Genomic DNA, 15,383 nt, shown 5'->3' on the forward strand with positions numbered 1-15,383 from the left:
TGACCTGGACAAGAAGCCCATCATCCCAGGTGAAAATCAGTTTGGGGGTGGGGTTGTGATGTCCCCTGGCTCAGGACTAGACACACCTGGGGCCCAGGCTCAGTGCCATGCCTACATGTATTCCTGAGTCCAGGAGGAGCACTGGAATGGGAGTCAGGAGGCCTGGGCTTCCCTAGCAACGTCTCTACATGTCTGGAAGGGCCTCTCTACCTCTCAGCCTCCTGAGTCTGGGAACAGTCAGTGTCTCGAGCGGCCCTCACCTCTGCCCTCGCTTCCGACTCTCACATGTCTGGGGCGGTTAAGGGAAGTGCCCTCCGAAGAGCTGGCATGCTGTCCCTCCTGGCTGTAGCAGAGTGCTGGGCCCTCTGAGGGCCCCACCGCCTCAGTGGCCTGGGTAGATGCTTTCATGGTGCCCCTTCTTGATTCTGAGACTGAGTTGCCTGCCCACCACCTTCATGGCCCTGCCTTCCCTGAAAGACCCCAGATCCACCTGTACTCAGAGCTCTTGGTGGAGGCCGGTGGGAGGTTGCTTTTGGAGAGGTGTTGGGGCTATGAGGGAGGAAGAGAAGTCAGTGACTGCTGGGGGCAGGTGGAGGCCCAGAAGGGAGAGAAGTGGTGTCACCCCCAGTGCTGTGACAGGAGGCAGGGACTTCAGTACCCTCAGCTAGGTGTGCACACCCTCCCAGGGTTCCCGAGGGCAGCTGTCTCCCAAAGCTGAGGGACAGAGAGGGGCAAGGGCTGGGAAAGGCCTGGGGGAAGGTGCCCGCTGCCCTGGGAGGTCTTCCCTGGAGGGAACTCCAGGACCATGGACATGTGGGCATGACTGTACCCCACAGGGACTCTCTCTGAGGCTGCCAGATGGTGACCAGGAGCAGTCCATGTGCCCACCCTGGAGAAGGTCCTCAGGACACACCAGGAAAATTCTTGTCCTGAGCTACTAAATGTGTGATCTATGGGCTGAGGCTGGTTCACAAATTGCTTATAACCCATCCACAACAAGGTCAGCAGAGAAATCAGGACTAAGGACTTCAAAACATTCGTAACAATTTGACATGGCCTCATGGTCTAGCATGGGATTAGTAAACTTCTCTGGTTGAACAGGACAGAGACCAGTTTGGGTGGCTGTGAAACTATCATAGAAAGTCACAATGGAGCAAGCTGTGTGCTAGTAACACACAGTAGGACCATGATACTTTAAGGTTAGTTGGTTTACTAAAACCCAAAAGTGTATAAACTGAAAGCATTATTTTTATAATTTGTTATTTTTACAATCATTGTTATTTTAAAATTTAGAGTTTAACATGATTAGCTAATTAGAGTAGAGCAAGCGAGTAGCTAATTTAAGTACTAATTAACAGATAGCAAAATGAGCCACTGAACTTTTTGTCAGGAAAAGAAATATCTAGCAGGAATAATAAACTAAATGATGATAATGGAATTGATTCCAAATGCCTTCCCGCTCCCGCCATCCCTCCCAACCCTGCTCTTGCCAAAAAAGGCCACATCCTAATCCCAAGAACCTGTGACTACATTACTTCACACAGCAAAAGGGACTTTTGAGGTGTGATGCAGGTTAAGGACCTTGAGAGAAAAAGATAATCTGGGTGGGCCAATCTAATCATTAGTATCTGGAGGCAGAGAATGCTTCCCAGTTGCCATCAAGAGAGAGGCAACATGAACAGGACCTCTGCCTCTGAAGATGGAGGAAGGTGGTCACAGCCAAGGAATGTGGCTTCCTCCAGAAGCTGGGGGAATTCTTGTTATACAGCCAGCAAGAAAACAGAGCCTTGGTCCCATAGCCGCAAGGAACTGCACTGTGCCCAAGACCTGAATAAGTAGGATGTGGATTCTAAGGGCCTCCAGAAAGGAACTCAGCCTGTTGATGCCTTGATTTCAGCCTATTGAGACCCATACTGGACTTCATGTCTACAGAGTTGTAAGAGCATAAATTTGTGTTATTTGAAGCCACTGCATCTGTGGTAATTTGTTCTGGCAGCAATAGGAAACTATGGCACACATCTAGTGTGAGTTCTGGAGGTAGACAATAGTGAAGTACTAAAACCAATGAGTTACCTGTTGAGATGTACTGGCTAATGAAGCAAATACATTATAAAAACAAGTGGCGTTTGTATACAAAACAAAAACACAAGTTCAAAACAAACTCCTTTATTTTTGAAAAAGAAAAAAAAGAGCTTTGAATTACAAAGCTCTTGAAAGCAGTCAGTATTTCAAATATAAACCCAATGTTCTGTAGGCTTCTTGTGAAGCAATGCTTTGTGTTGCTGAGACTAAATATCTACCTACAACTGCCAAAATATTATTGAAAGACTGCAAAAGATCTTTGCTTCACAGTGTTGGGTTCATGTGTGGCAAGAAAGGGAACTTAAATACCACTTTCCATTAACACTTTAGCTCGAAGTATTAAGAACGGGCTAATGATAACAAGGCTAACTCCTAAAACAAATAAAGCTAGCAAAGTATTTTTCATGGCAACTTAAAAATGCACAAATATTGCTAACATAACTATTCTTTTATTATATATGCAATTTGAACATGATGATTCTTCTGTATCTTTTAATCTCATTGACAAAAATACAGCTAACCCCAAACTGTATGAAACTATGAAGGGTTACATTATCAGCAAGTGGTCTGGGGTTTAAGCTTTATGGAGGAGTGTGTTCTGATGGCTGCAGCTGCTATGACAGAAAACGTTCTGGAGTAGTCATCAGATTAAGGACCCTTGGGCCAGAATGTAAATCAATGAACTGCTTCTTTCATTGAAAAAGTCTTGCTATGAAACCGTTATCAGCTGAACTGAACAGCATAAATGTGGTAAATGCGCATAACAACGTGGTAAAAATTGTTAATTACATAAAGATGAATGTATTGAATTCAAAAAAATTATCTTTATTATGTGTTAATATGAAAACTGATGATAAACAGTTGTTACCACATGCCCAGTTATAATGATTATCGAGGGGAAAAGTTCTGTTGAGAACTTTTTAAATCATCTATGGAAAGACCTCCTAATGTTGAAGCAAGATAGAATACAGTTTAATGCTGAGTTTTAAAGATGGGAATTGCAGTTAGACTTGTTTATATTATAGCTTTGATGTTGTTAATATTTCCATGCAAAGAAAGAACGAAGCATATTTCTCAATGGCAAATAAAATTTGAGGGCATAAACACAAGTTAGAAGCTTAGAAGAATAATTCCTATAAATTGTTAAGACATGTTCTTAATTTAATAACACTTATCAACAAAATAGATGATGATCTTGCCATTGTATACCTGCAAAAGCACTCAAAGAAAAAACCTTAATAATTTGATAGAATGTTGTGAATTTTATTTTCTGTCAAAAGAAGATGTATGCATAGGAAATTCATAGATCTAGATCCATCTGTTCATCCAAAGACAATTTAAATATAACTTTATAAGATAAAAATTTGGAAATACTGATGAAGGATTAAAGATGCCTTTTGAAAAGACATCACTTGCTTCCTTTTATAAGAGTTAAAAATAAAAACTTTGAACTTGTTGAAATTGCTTTAAACTTCCTTCTTGTATTTCTACCAACATACCTCTGTGAGACCAGTTCTCTGTTATGAGGGTTATTAAAAGAAAACATCAAAACAGTGTCTTTATACATTTTCCCTGAGGGTTCTGGTATCATCACTACCTACTCAGATTAAGTGAATTAATAAGCAAGGAGAATGCTCATTTGTGACATGAAAATCCTTGAATGTTGATATACAGTGTGTTTTAAGGTACATATCGATATTTAATATGGAACATTGCTATTCCAATTCTAACTCCTTGCTTAGTTATGACTGAGGGACAGCAAAACATTACAGGTATAATGTTAAGCCAGTATATCAATCACATATGAACTTTCAACGAACAATCGTGCAGTTTTTATAAATGAGCTTTCCCCCACCATGTTATGTGTGTTCTGATGGTATTTGTTGAAATGTTATTTTATGTCTGTAAAATCTAATAAGCATTTTGGGCTTGTATTTTTTTTTTTTGAGAGGGCATCTCTCATATTTATTGATCAAATGGTTGTTAATAACAATAAAATTCTGTATAGGGGGGCCAACGCTCAATGCACAATCATTAATCCATCTCAAGCCTAATTCTCTTCAGTCTCCAATCTTCTGAAGCATAACGAACAAGTTCTTACATGGTGAACGAATTCTTACGTAGTGAATAAGTTCTTACGTGGCGAACAGTACAAGGGCATTCATCACAGAAACTTTCGGTTTTGATCACGCATTATGAATTATAAACAATCAGGTCAAATATGAATATTTGTTTGATTTTTATACTTGATTTATATGTGGATCCCACATTTCTCCCTTTATTATTATTATTATTTTTATTTTTAATAAAATGCTGAAGTGGTAGGTAGATGCAAGATAAAGGTAGAAAACATAGTTTAGTGTTGTAAGAGAGCAATTTTAGATGATCAGGTGTGTGCCTGTAGACTATGTGTTAATCCGAGCTAGATAAAGGCCTTAAAACATCCACGGATGCAGAATTTCTCTCAAAACAGGGGGGGTGAGGTTCTAAGCCTCACCACTGTTGATCCCCAATTTCTCACCTGATGGCCCCCCTGTGGACTTGTATTTTTATGTTTGTCTTTTCTCATTTCATTTTTCTAGAAATTCATTTTTGTTGCATTTTATGAAAAAATAGTCATTGACGGATTGGAGATTTTTTAAAAAGTTCTTCCCCCACTACCTTAGCCTGCTCAGGCTGCCTTAAAAAAGTACCGTAGACTGCGTGGCTTATAAGCAACAGAAATTTCTTTCTCACAGTTCTGGAGGCTTGAAGTCAGAGATCAGGGTGCCAAGCCTGGTGGGGTTCTGGTGAAGGCCCTCTTCCAGGTTGTAACCTGGCAGAAAGAGTAGGAGAGGGCGCTCTTCACAGGAGATCCCATTTATAAGGGCTCTAATTCCATTCATAGGGGTCCCACCCTCATTACCTAACCATCTCCCAGAGTCACCTGCTCCCAATACCATCACATTGGGGGTTAGGTCTTCGACATATGATTTTGGAGGGGTTCATGGGCACACAAACGTTCAGTCCATTATACGCACAGATGACTTTGAGAAGCTCTGATCCAGACTGAGGTTGGCAAACTTTTTGGTAAAGGGCCAGAGAGTAACTACTTTCAGCTCTGTGGGCCATATGGCCTCTGTCACAACTACTCAGATCTGCTGTTGTCGCATGAAAACAGCTGTAGACAATATATAAAGAATTGGACTTGGCCGAGTTCCAAAAAATTTATTTATGGACACTGAAATTTGAATTTCCTATAATTTTCACATGTCATAAAATACTACTTTCCTTTCAATTACCCCCCAACCATTAAAAACCATCCTTAGTTTTCAGACCCCTGATCTGGGCCAGGGGGAATGGACAGATCAACATGATATCAACATGGTGGGGGGAGTTTGTGGCCAGCAGACACGCATTTACTGAGCACCTAGTATGTGCCAGGTCCAGGTGCCTTCTCCCAAGATGCTGGGCAGCCTTGGGTTCCCCCGTGGCCAGGTCATGCAAGTTCAGACTGTTCAGCATACTCAGCGGATCTGTTTGAGCATCTTTGAAGAGGTTTTTAAATGACCAAGACAGACTGTGTGTGAGCTGGGTGTGTGCGTGCACATGGGCGAGTCCCTCCCTGGGGCAAGGGTTCCCGACAGGCTTCCCAGGACATGGGCCTTGGGGGAGGGCAGGCTGGCTCCCAGGACGAGGGAACCAGGAGGCACCAAAAGGGGGCGAGGAGCCCCCAGCAGGGGGTGTTCGCCTGGAGATGGACCTAGAGATGGAGCTGCTGGAAGTGGGGTAGGTTCTACGGCAGGAGCATCCTGAGCCTTCCTCCTGCAGACCGGTCATGGTGACAGTGAAGAAGCCAGCACAGGTTGTCCCATCTTGAGAATCGAGAGGCCTGAACCAGTGTGTGTGGAATGAAGCTTGTGATTAGCCTGAAACAGAGAAATCTCCTTACACCAGCCCTTCCCCTCACAGGGCCAGCCCTTGGGTGGGTACTGGCATCTCACAGAGAGTGTCTGCCGTGCCATTTTGTGAAGTTGCTGAGCGTTTGGTAGTACCCATTGTCCTGGAGAACAAGACTGTGGGTCAGGGCCATGCCAGGACGAGCCCCACAACTGGCCCTCTGGACACAGAGCCCCTTGCTCCACAGCCTGCTATCCCTGCAGTCCCCGTCACACCTCTCGCCTCTGCCCCATGCTGTTCCCTTCCTCACCTGGGAACAGCAGCAGCGGTGGTGGGAATGGGGCTGTCCAGGCCATAAGGCCCTTGTCCTGGGTGCTGGTGTGAAGGGACATGCGGGAGCTGGGAGAGGAACCCAGGAGCTGGGCCTGCTCCTTCTGGGCTGTTCCAGCACCTTGGAGAGAGACAAAATAAGGAAGGCCAGGGCCTGGGTTGGGGAGTGGGAGGCCTGGGGGCGGGCTGATTCTGTGGGCAGAGGGAAGGCGGGACCTCTAGCTGCAGGCATGAATCTGGACCCTGCTCAGCACATGGCTCCCAGGTCTCTGGAGAGGCTGCTCCTCTCCTCTGTGCCCAGCTGTCCCTTTCCCTGCATGGCCTGCCTGTGGGGGAGGAGGTGCAAAGGCAAGGAGGCCACTGCAGTCAGTAGTGGACTGCCCACTCTCTCTGTCCTCTCTCCCTCTGTGCACTGCCTGTAGGGCCTTTGCCTTGGCCCCTCAGCAGGGAAAGTCATGCTGGAGGTGGGTGACAAGCTGGGGGAACTCAGAGGTCTGAGCGAGAACCCTAAGCCCCCCAGCCTCAGGGATGGTCAGAAGCTTCGTGCCAGGGCCCGCCAGTGACATGTTTCCACCCTGGTAGGTTTTGTGGGCACTGGAGGAGAGACAAGAAAGAAGGCAGAAATTCAATCCCTGGCAAGGGAAGGGGAGTGGGAACCTGGGAGCAGAGAACAGGGATCCCCAGAGGGGCTGGTGGGATGGATGGATCACTGGGGTTGGGGAGCACAGGAGCCTGGATGTAGAATCATCTCTGCATCCTTAATTCCCACTGCCTATGGACACTAGGGCAGTACAGGTACACCTTGGAGATACTGTGGGTTCAGTTACAGATACTGCAATAAAGCAAGTCAAATGAATTTTTTGGTTTTCCAGTGCATATAAGTTATGTTTATACTATAGTCTATTAAGTGTGCAATAGCATGATATCTAAAAAATAATGTAGATACCTTAATTAAAAAATACTTCATTGCTAAAAAATGCTAACCATCATCTGAGCTTTCAAAGGTTGTAATCTTCTTGCTGGTGGAAGGTCTTGCCTCAGTGTTGATGGCTGCTGACTGATCTGGACGGTGGGTGCTGGAGGCTGGGGTGGCTGTGGCAATTTCTTAAAATAAGACAACAGTAAAGTTTGCTACATTAATTAACTCTTCCTTTCATGAGTCTTTTCTCTAGCATGTTTTGCTGTTTGATAGCATTTTATCAGCTGTAGAACTTTTTTTCAAAATTGGAGTCAAACCTCTCAAATCCTGTGGTGGCTTTATGGGCTAAGTTTATGTCATATTCTAAATCATTTGTTGTTATTTCAACAATCTTCACAGCATCTTCATCAGGAGTAGTTTCCATCTCAAGAAATCACTGTCTTTGCTCATCCATAAGAAGCAACTCCTCATCTGCTGAAGTTTGATGATGAAATTGCAGCAATTCAGGCACAGCTTCAGGCTCCACTCTTAATTCTAGTTATCTTGCTTTTTCCACCACATCTGCAGTGACTCCTCCCCTGAAGTCTTGAACCCCTGAAAGTCATCCATGAGGTTGGAATCAACTTCTTCCAAACTCCTGTGAATATTGATATTTTGACCTGTTCCCATGAATCATGAATGTTCTGTTTTTTAATTAATTTTGTCATTAATCTACAATTACATGAAGAATATTATGTTTACTAGGGTCCCTCCTTCCCCAAATCCCCCCCACAAACCCCATTACAGTACTGTCCATCAGCATAGTAAGATGCTGTAGAATCACTACTTGTCTTCTCTGTGTTGCACAGCCCTCCCCATCTCCCCATGCCTCCCCCCACGTTATACATGCTAATCATAATGTCCCCTTTCTTTTTCCCCACCCTTATTCCTCCCTTCCCTCCCTTTCTCCCCAGTCCCTTTCCCTTTGGTAACTGTCAGTCCATTCGTAGGTTCTATGATTCTGCTGCTGTTTTGTTCCTTCAGTCTTTCTTTGTTCCTATAGTCTTTGGGTTTGAGGTGAGTCTCTTGTAAGCGGCATAGAGATGGGTCTTGCTTTTTTATCCATTCTATTATAATCATGAATGTTCTTAATGGCATCTAGAATGGTGAATCCTTTCTGGAAGGTTTTCAACTTACTTTGCCCAGATCCAGCAGATGATTCACTACCTATGGCAGCTATAGCCTTACAAAGTGTATTTCTTATGAAATAAGACTTGGAAGTTGAAATTGTTCCGTGGTCCATGGGCTGCAGAACAGATGCTGTGTTAGCAGGCATGAAAACAACATCCATCTCATGTACACCTCCATCAGAGCTATTGGGTGACCAGGTCCATTGTCAATGAGACCTTCTGAGCACTAGGTCTCAATAGTGGGCTTAATCTTAGATGCCACTTTGAGCCAAGCACAGCTGAGCCTCAGCCAACCCACAGATGCATGAGCAAGAATAAAAGAGTAAATGAAAGTTGTTTCAAGTCTTGAGTTTTGGGGTGGTTTGTTACGCAGCATTACTGATAGCTCACTGAAACAGCATAGCATTTTTATCAGTCATAGGTTCACTTGGGAGTAACAAAGAATGAAAAAAAAGAAAGCTAAACAATAGTTTGTTTTTCAAAAAATGTTCAGAGATAGGGAATCTCAGGAGAGCAAGTTAGCTCCAGAATCCCAGGGGCCCAGAATCTTTCCATTTGATTTCTCTGTCATGCAGGGCATCCAATCCTAACTTCACCTCGTGACTCTAAACGGCTGCTGGGGCTCTAGTCAGCACATGTTCACGTCAGGCAGCAGCATAGAGGAAAATAAAGATAAAAGAGGCTGTACCAGTGATGTTTTCATTGCTGTTTGTGAGATCTGAGGTCGGCACTGCCTCCAGGATTTCATCCCGGGAACTCAAGGGCAGGCCAGGACCAATGTGGCTAAAATAAATCATCTTAAGCCAATTCACAGAGACCAACACACCCAGAGGCACTAGCAGTGCACCCACAAAATCAGACAAACTTGATCCTCAATTCTCTTACCTGCAAAATGGAGAAGATAGTATATATCTCACAAAATTATTATGAGGATTGAGTGAGACATTGTGTGTAAAAGCTTGGTGCCTAATAAATACTAGTTATTATTATTAAAAGTGGAGGGACTCTAGCTTCTTTTCAAATATTTAAATATTTCAAAATACTTAAAAAATACTTCATTCTGCACTAAAAAGATTAATAAGGGGGTTATAACATCTCAATGTTTATTTGTCCTTAAAGGGGTCATCATTTAAAAAATAAAAATAGTAAGAGGGTCACATCAGACTATTTCCTCTGATCCCAGAAATTGTCCCCACAGTGGAACAGGAGGGGTGTTCTCTGGAGGTACATCAGACTCATATATACACATCTTGAATTTTTGATTTCAAGTCATCTAAATTATAAAATCATGGTGTAAAGAAGTTGGGCTCTTGAGATACACACCCTGTTTGGGGTTTTCCTCTTCCAGATATTTGAAATATTTCAGGTATCTAAAAATATTTGAGCAGTTGTTAAGCCTCTAAAAGTCTCCATTTCTCCTTTCTCAGATAGATTATAATAGATCTCTAATACGACTATTCTCAGAATAAATGAGTAAATCCTTCTAAATATTTGTAGAAGTGTCCGTGGCATGGTATCTCCCCAACTAATGTCTGTCATCATTAATAACCAATATCCACAATGTCATGTTTGCTTGACTTTTAATTTTACACAAACACACCAATACACACACGGAATAGCAGTACAGAAAAGTTCTGAAAGAAAGGCAAACCAGGGCGGTCAGACACTGCCTGGGGGCGGTGGGGAACGAGGCACCGCAGCGATGCGGGACACTCACGCAGCTCTCCGCCGGCAGTGCGGCTGCAGCCCCTGTACTCGGCCCTGAAGGCCTCTGTTCCAGAGTATCAAAAGAAGCCTTGACTAACAGACCGTGGGATTACAAACTGACATCTGTTAAATGTCAAAGCAGTGCCTCACCCTGAGACAACGGGCCCGAACACATCAAGAAAGATTAATCATTGTCGTACATCCGAACCTCTGGACCTTCAAGGACTGCCTTCATAAACTCCACACCAGTCCCTTTCCAGCAGGTCTGACCTCTCTGTCTGCTCCCCTAGTATGCAAGAGATCTCCAGTAACCTCCACCTGCTTTCTTTCTTTTGAATTCAGTGTTCATTTCTGTAACACGGAAATCAACCTGGTATTTGCAGGGCTGGTAACAGTCTGATAGCCTTTGATTCTTCTCATGTCCTGAATGAAAGGGTTGGGGGAAGAAGACAGGTACTCTCCAGGCGGTCAACAGAGCGGGATTCCAGAGGTGATGGAGGCCACCAGGGCTTTACCTTTAACAGAGCCACAGACTGTGCCATTCCCCGACAGTGACCCCTAACCCCACATTCCCTGGGCACCTCCCAGAGGCCCCTTCCCACAGAGCCATGTGCCCAAGTTCCTCCTGGGAGTGCTGCACCAGCGAAGACGCGGCCCTTCTCAGGACTGGAGGCCAGAGACTGATCTGGGGCCCGCTCTCTACAGATTCCAATCCCGGGGATCCCACTGAGTTCCGGCACGACTGAAGGCCTGGATGCTGCGCACTGTCCGCCCCCACGGAGGGTGCTCACTCCACAGTTCAGTTCACAGGTCACCAGTTCACCCTGGTGGGGACGCAGCGCAGAGAAATGGCGACTCCACCCTGCAAGTGTTCAATGTGTGCTGTGAACGGAGGATCCCCCTTGTCACACAGCGGCGAGCAGGTGAGAAGGACCGAAGGCCGCAGGGCGCAGAGAGTGGGAAGAAGGAAATCTTGGGATGCTCTGGGGAAGAGGACAGAACCAGAAACTGCGGCGCGGGTGGCACTGCGCTTGCGCAGGCTGGCGGAGCCCGCGCTGTCCCGCCAGCATGGGGCAGGGCAGCCCGCTGTACCCGGGTGTCTCCCGGAGGGCTGCGCTCGGACCGCCCGCTGCTCTTCGGGGTCAGCCCCGGGCGGCCCCCGCGGTGTGAGGACCTCTGTGCCAGCAGGCCTGGCCCGGTGAGGCCACTGATTCACGGGGGAACCCTAAGGGAATCACCGGGTCTTTGTGCCTCAGTTTCCTTACTGTGAAAGTGGTAGGGACGACTGCTTCACAAAGATTTTGTGGACATTACATCAGACCAGTGGTTCCCAGACTTGTCAGCCTACTGGGATCACATGCGGAGCTTCAAACACGCTGATGCCTGGTTCCACACCCCCGGCTCAGGTCATTGGTCTGGGTGGGGGCCTGGGCATTGGCATTTTTTACAAACCCGCAGATGATATTCTAAGGTGCAGACAAGTTTGGGAATCCCAGAGTTACTCTTATGACCAGGCTTTGTAAATCCGAAGTTGTGAATGTGACTTTACTTCCTCCTAAGATTCCTCTTCCCCTGCTTTATGTCCATGAAACTAAAACCCCATCTCCTCTCTCCTTGCATCTCCCAGCTCCTCTATAGCCTCTCAAAGTGGAAAATGCAGATTTCCCTCACAATCGGAGCTCAAACTACTTAAACATTCACTCCTACCACCTGCACAGAGTTATCCAAAGTGTGCTATTTATTAAAAAGCCTGCTTTGACAAGCCAAGGGAGACAGTCAGGGCGCCTGAGTCTAGGAAAGAGGGGTGGGTCTCAGCCCTCCTGCCTCTGCTGTTCTCCCTGGGGGCTAGGCATTTGGGGGAGGAGGGTTCAGGCACCTGGAGCTCAACCAGCCCAGGCCAACTTAGGTAAAATCCTTAGTAGCTTTAACTCATTATTTCATGTTTATTTACACCAACATCAATGTCTACAGTGTAGAAGGGAAATGTAATTTGTGTCTCAAACCACATAGAGTACATGTGTTCTACATACAAACCTACTTGCTAGAGACATTAAACATGAAATAATGTGGTATTTAGCATTCTGGTATTTAATACTGTGCCATATGCCTGGAGCTGGTAACCGGTGTGTGAGAGGGCGCAGTGGTAAGTGGGCAAACGGCCTGGGGGCTGAGTGGCCTGGGAACGTTTTACCGTGGTTCCTGTTTGCTGTAATGAATCCAGACTTCTAGTAGGCATCTCAGGGGCAGTGAGAGTCTGGGAGTAGGTGTCATCTCAACCATGCACCCTCCAGGCTGGGAGGCCTCTGCTCTCCCTGGGGACCAGAGGGGCTTAAGGGCTGGTCAGGCCTCAAATAGTCCCTCCCTGCCTTCAGCCAGTCCTTTCCTGGGGTGGTGGAGATGGGCAGAGAAAGCCAGGACTCCAGAAGGGTGAAATGAAAGAGAGCGAGACTGACATAATTAGGGCATGTTCTTCCTCCTGGAACTCTCAGTGGGTCAGTGCTGAGTGGTGGTTGGAGTGGGCATGGGGAGCCGAGCAGTAGACACAGGGCCTGGGCTGCCAGGCCCCTGCAAGGCAGAGAGGATCCCAGAGCGGGAGGTTCCTCCAGGTGGCGCCCATTCTCCTACTGCTCATGGAAGTCACCCTGCAGGCCTCATACTCACCCAACCAAAGGCTTTCCTTTCTCAGTCTTACTCCTAGATGTGCTGGGGCATCTGGACAGTCAGGCCCAGTTTGTGGGTCTGTCTGTCCTGTAACCATCTGTAACCCCCACTCCATGCACCCTAGTTCAAGGAGAGGGCAGTGTGTAACCCCCACTCCATGCACCTTAGTTCAAGGAGAGGGCAGTGTGACATGGGAGGCCTCACGCCTGCTGCTGGTCCTAGTGCTCCAGGCCTTAGGTGAGCCTGCCAGGGGGACAGGGAGGGAAGCTGGAAGTGAGGGGAGGTGGGCTATGGGACAGTTATCAGTCACAGTGCTTTTCTAGTGACAACCAGTCCAGACTCCATCAGTGGCTTGAGCACAGGTAGGTCTGGGGTTTCACCAGAGGAAGGGGTCTGGAAGGGTGGGACAGGTGACTTGTAAGGCCTCTGATTCAGGAATGAGGAGGCTGGGGGGTGGGGCATAGCCACCTGAAAGGGGCCCACAGGCGTCAGCTCAGAGCTGGGCTGGGCTGGGCTGGCAAGGGTGAAGGAGAGCTGTACCGTTCCCTGAGATGACACCCAGCAACAGCTGCTCTCTGGAATGAAAGAACTTTCTGGGCCAATTCTCAGGTGAGGTACATGTGGCCTGTCCAGAGTCCCTCAGCTACTTCAGGCCTGAAGCAGGACTAGGACCCAGGCCTTCGGTCTCTTGGTCCAGTGTTCCTCCTGGGCTCAGAGATTCTCTGTGGGCACCACTGGGTGGCTTCTGCCCAGGTTTGTCCATTGCAGAGCTGGGGGCTCATCCCCTCTATTTTTTCCCATTGGTGCTCTATGCTGTGGCCCCCGACAGTGTCACCCGGAGAAATGACAACTCTGGTTAAGTTCTTTTTTCTTGGCAAAACTCCCTCCACCCAGGGAGCCTGGGTGCCTGTGACCTTGTCCCGGGAGGCTCCTGTGGTCTGGCCCATAAACAAGCTACAGCCCCACGCCAGGTCCAGGGGTTGCTCTGCAGGCCTGGAGCCTCCGTCCCTTCTTCTCCGTGTTCCCACAGTGGGACCAATCTGCCTGTAGACAGTTTCATGGTCTGTTGTGTGGACTTCTTGTGACCAAGGTCCTGGTGCTGAAAGCCCTCCTCAAGCACCTGACCTGTAAAGCCCTGGGCTGGCCTGGGGCCGGGGGAGCAGGGGGAAGCTTCTCTCCTAGGAAGGGACCACAGGATGGGAGTAGCCAAGCATCACACAGGTGGCATTATATCAGTTGCAATATACACCAATTAAAATTTTCTTTTACCTCTTCTGTCTCTGCACACTTCATTTGGTCATTACAAGCCAACATCTCCTTTGACCCTCAAATTCATGCCTTTGGGTCATGTCCACCTGCAGCAGCCGGGTTGCCCTGCTTTGAGGCTGGCATCAGGCAAATGAGACACACGCACACACTTACAGGAATTCATTCCCTCATCAGGGTCAGAACTGCACACTCAGAAGAGTGCACACTCCTGAGTCCCCACTAGCCTTGAGCCCTTACCGCACCTCTAGAGCTGCCACCGCAGGACAATCGTGCTGTCCTGAAAACGTGTGCGCAGGAGGGAAAGGAGGACAGAGTCTGCTGAGGAGGACAGATGCTAAGGGCCGGAAAGGGAGGCGTGGAGCAGCCCGTGAACGCACTGCAGCGTTCGGAATCCCTCCTCCTCGCCTCACTTCCCAGAGCTGTACGAGCGCTGTGGGAGTAGCAGCATCGGCTGCCCGCAGCCCCACCAGGACCGCAGGGCCCAATGGGCAAGTCCCACGAAGCCCACCTCCTCCTGCTCCCCCGTGAACACTGAGGTCCGGGGCTTCTGAGAGAAGGCCATCCCTGTGCCTCTGGAAGACACCTGCCAGCACCCGGACACACCGCTGTGGTGGCACTGAGGACCCCAGAGTGCTTCTCCAAGCCCGTGTCCAGAGCGGAGACCCGCCACCTGCAGGACTCTTCCTGTGCATCTGGGTCACCCCTCTCCCACCCTGCCCCCTCGGGGGAACCGAACCCAACTGGCAGCTGTGCTCCCCATACCTGGGCCCCTCCCTCACCAGAGACAGGGTTTCCTGCTTCTCCATCCGCCCACACATCAGCCGGCCACCCGGGTCACTACTGCCCATTGCCCTCCGCTTTGGTTCCTCTTCCTCGCCAAAGGGATACCCTTAGTTCATAACTTACAAAAATGTAATACTTGATATTTTGAAAAATGACATCAATTCTAAGAGTATATGTCAATGAAGGGAAAGTATTTCCATCTTATAGGCTAGATAAAAGGTTTAATAACTCTAGTACATAAACATCTTGTTCTTTTAAATAAGAATCAGGCAAATGTTTCCATTTTAAAGAAGGCTAAGAATAGGAACAAGTAATTCACTGCAGAATAAAGAACAGATAATATGTATGTCTGTGTGTCTAAAATGGCCGATAGTCAAAGAAATGTGAAATGAAGTGAGACCCTGTGTTTCACCTATCAGTTCACAGAAGATGAAAATAAATGATAATCCTATTCAGTGCTGGAGACGGGTGGGGAACAGGGAATTCTTGTGAATCGTTGGAAGGACATAATTGATAGCCTCTTCCTGGAAGGCAATGCAGTGATGAATTAAAAAGCAGAAAAAGCCATTTATTCATCCACCGTT

The sequence above is a fragment of the Manis javanica genome, chromosome 16 (genome assembly GCF_040802235.1).
Source record: "Manis javanica isolate MJ-LG chromosome 16, MJ_LKY, whole genome shotgun sequence".
NCBI classification, from domain to species: Eukaryota; Metazoa; Chordata; class Mammalia; order Pholidota; family Manidae; genus Manis; species Manis javanica.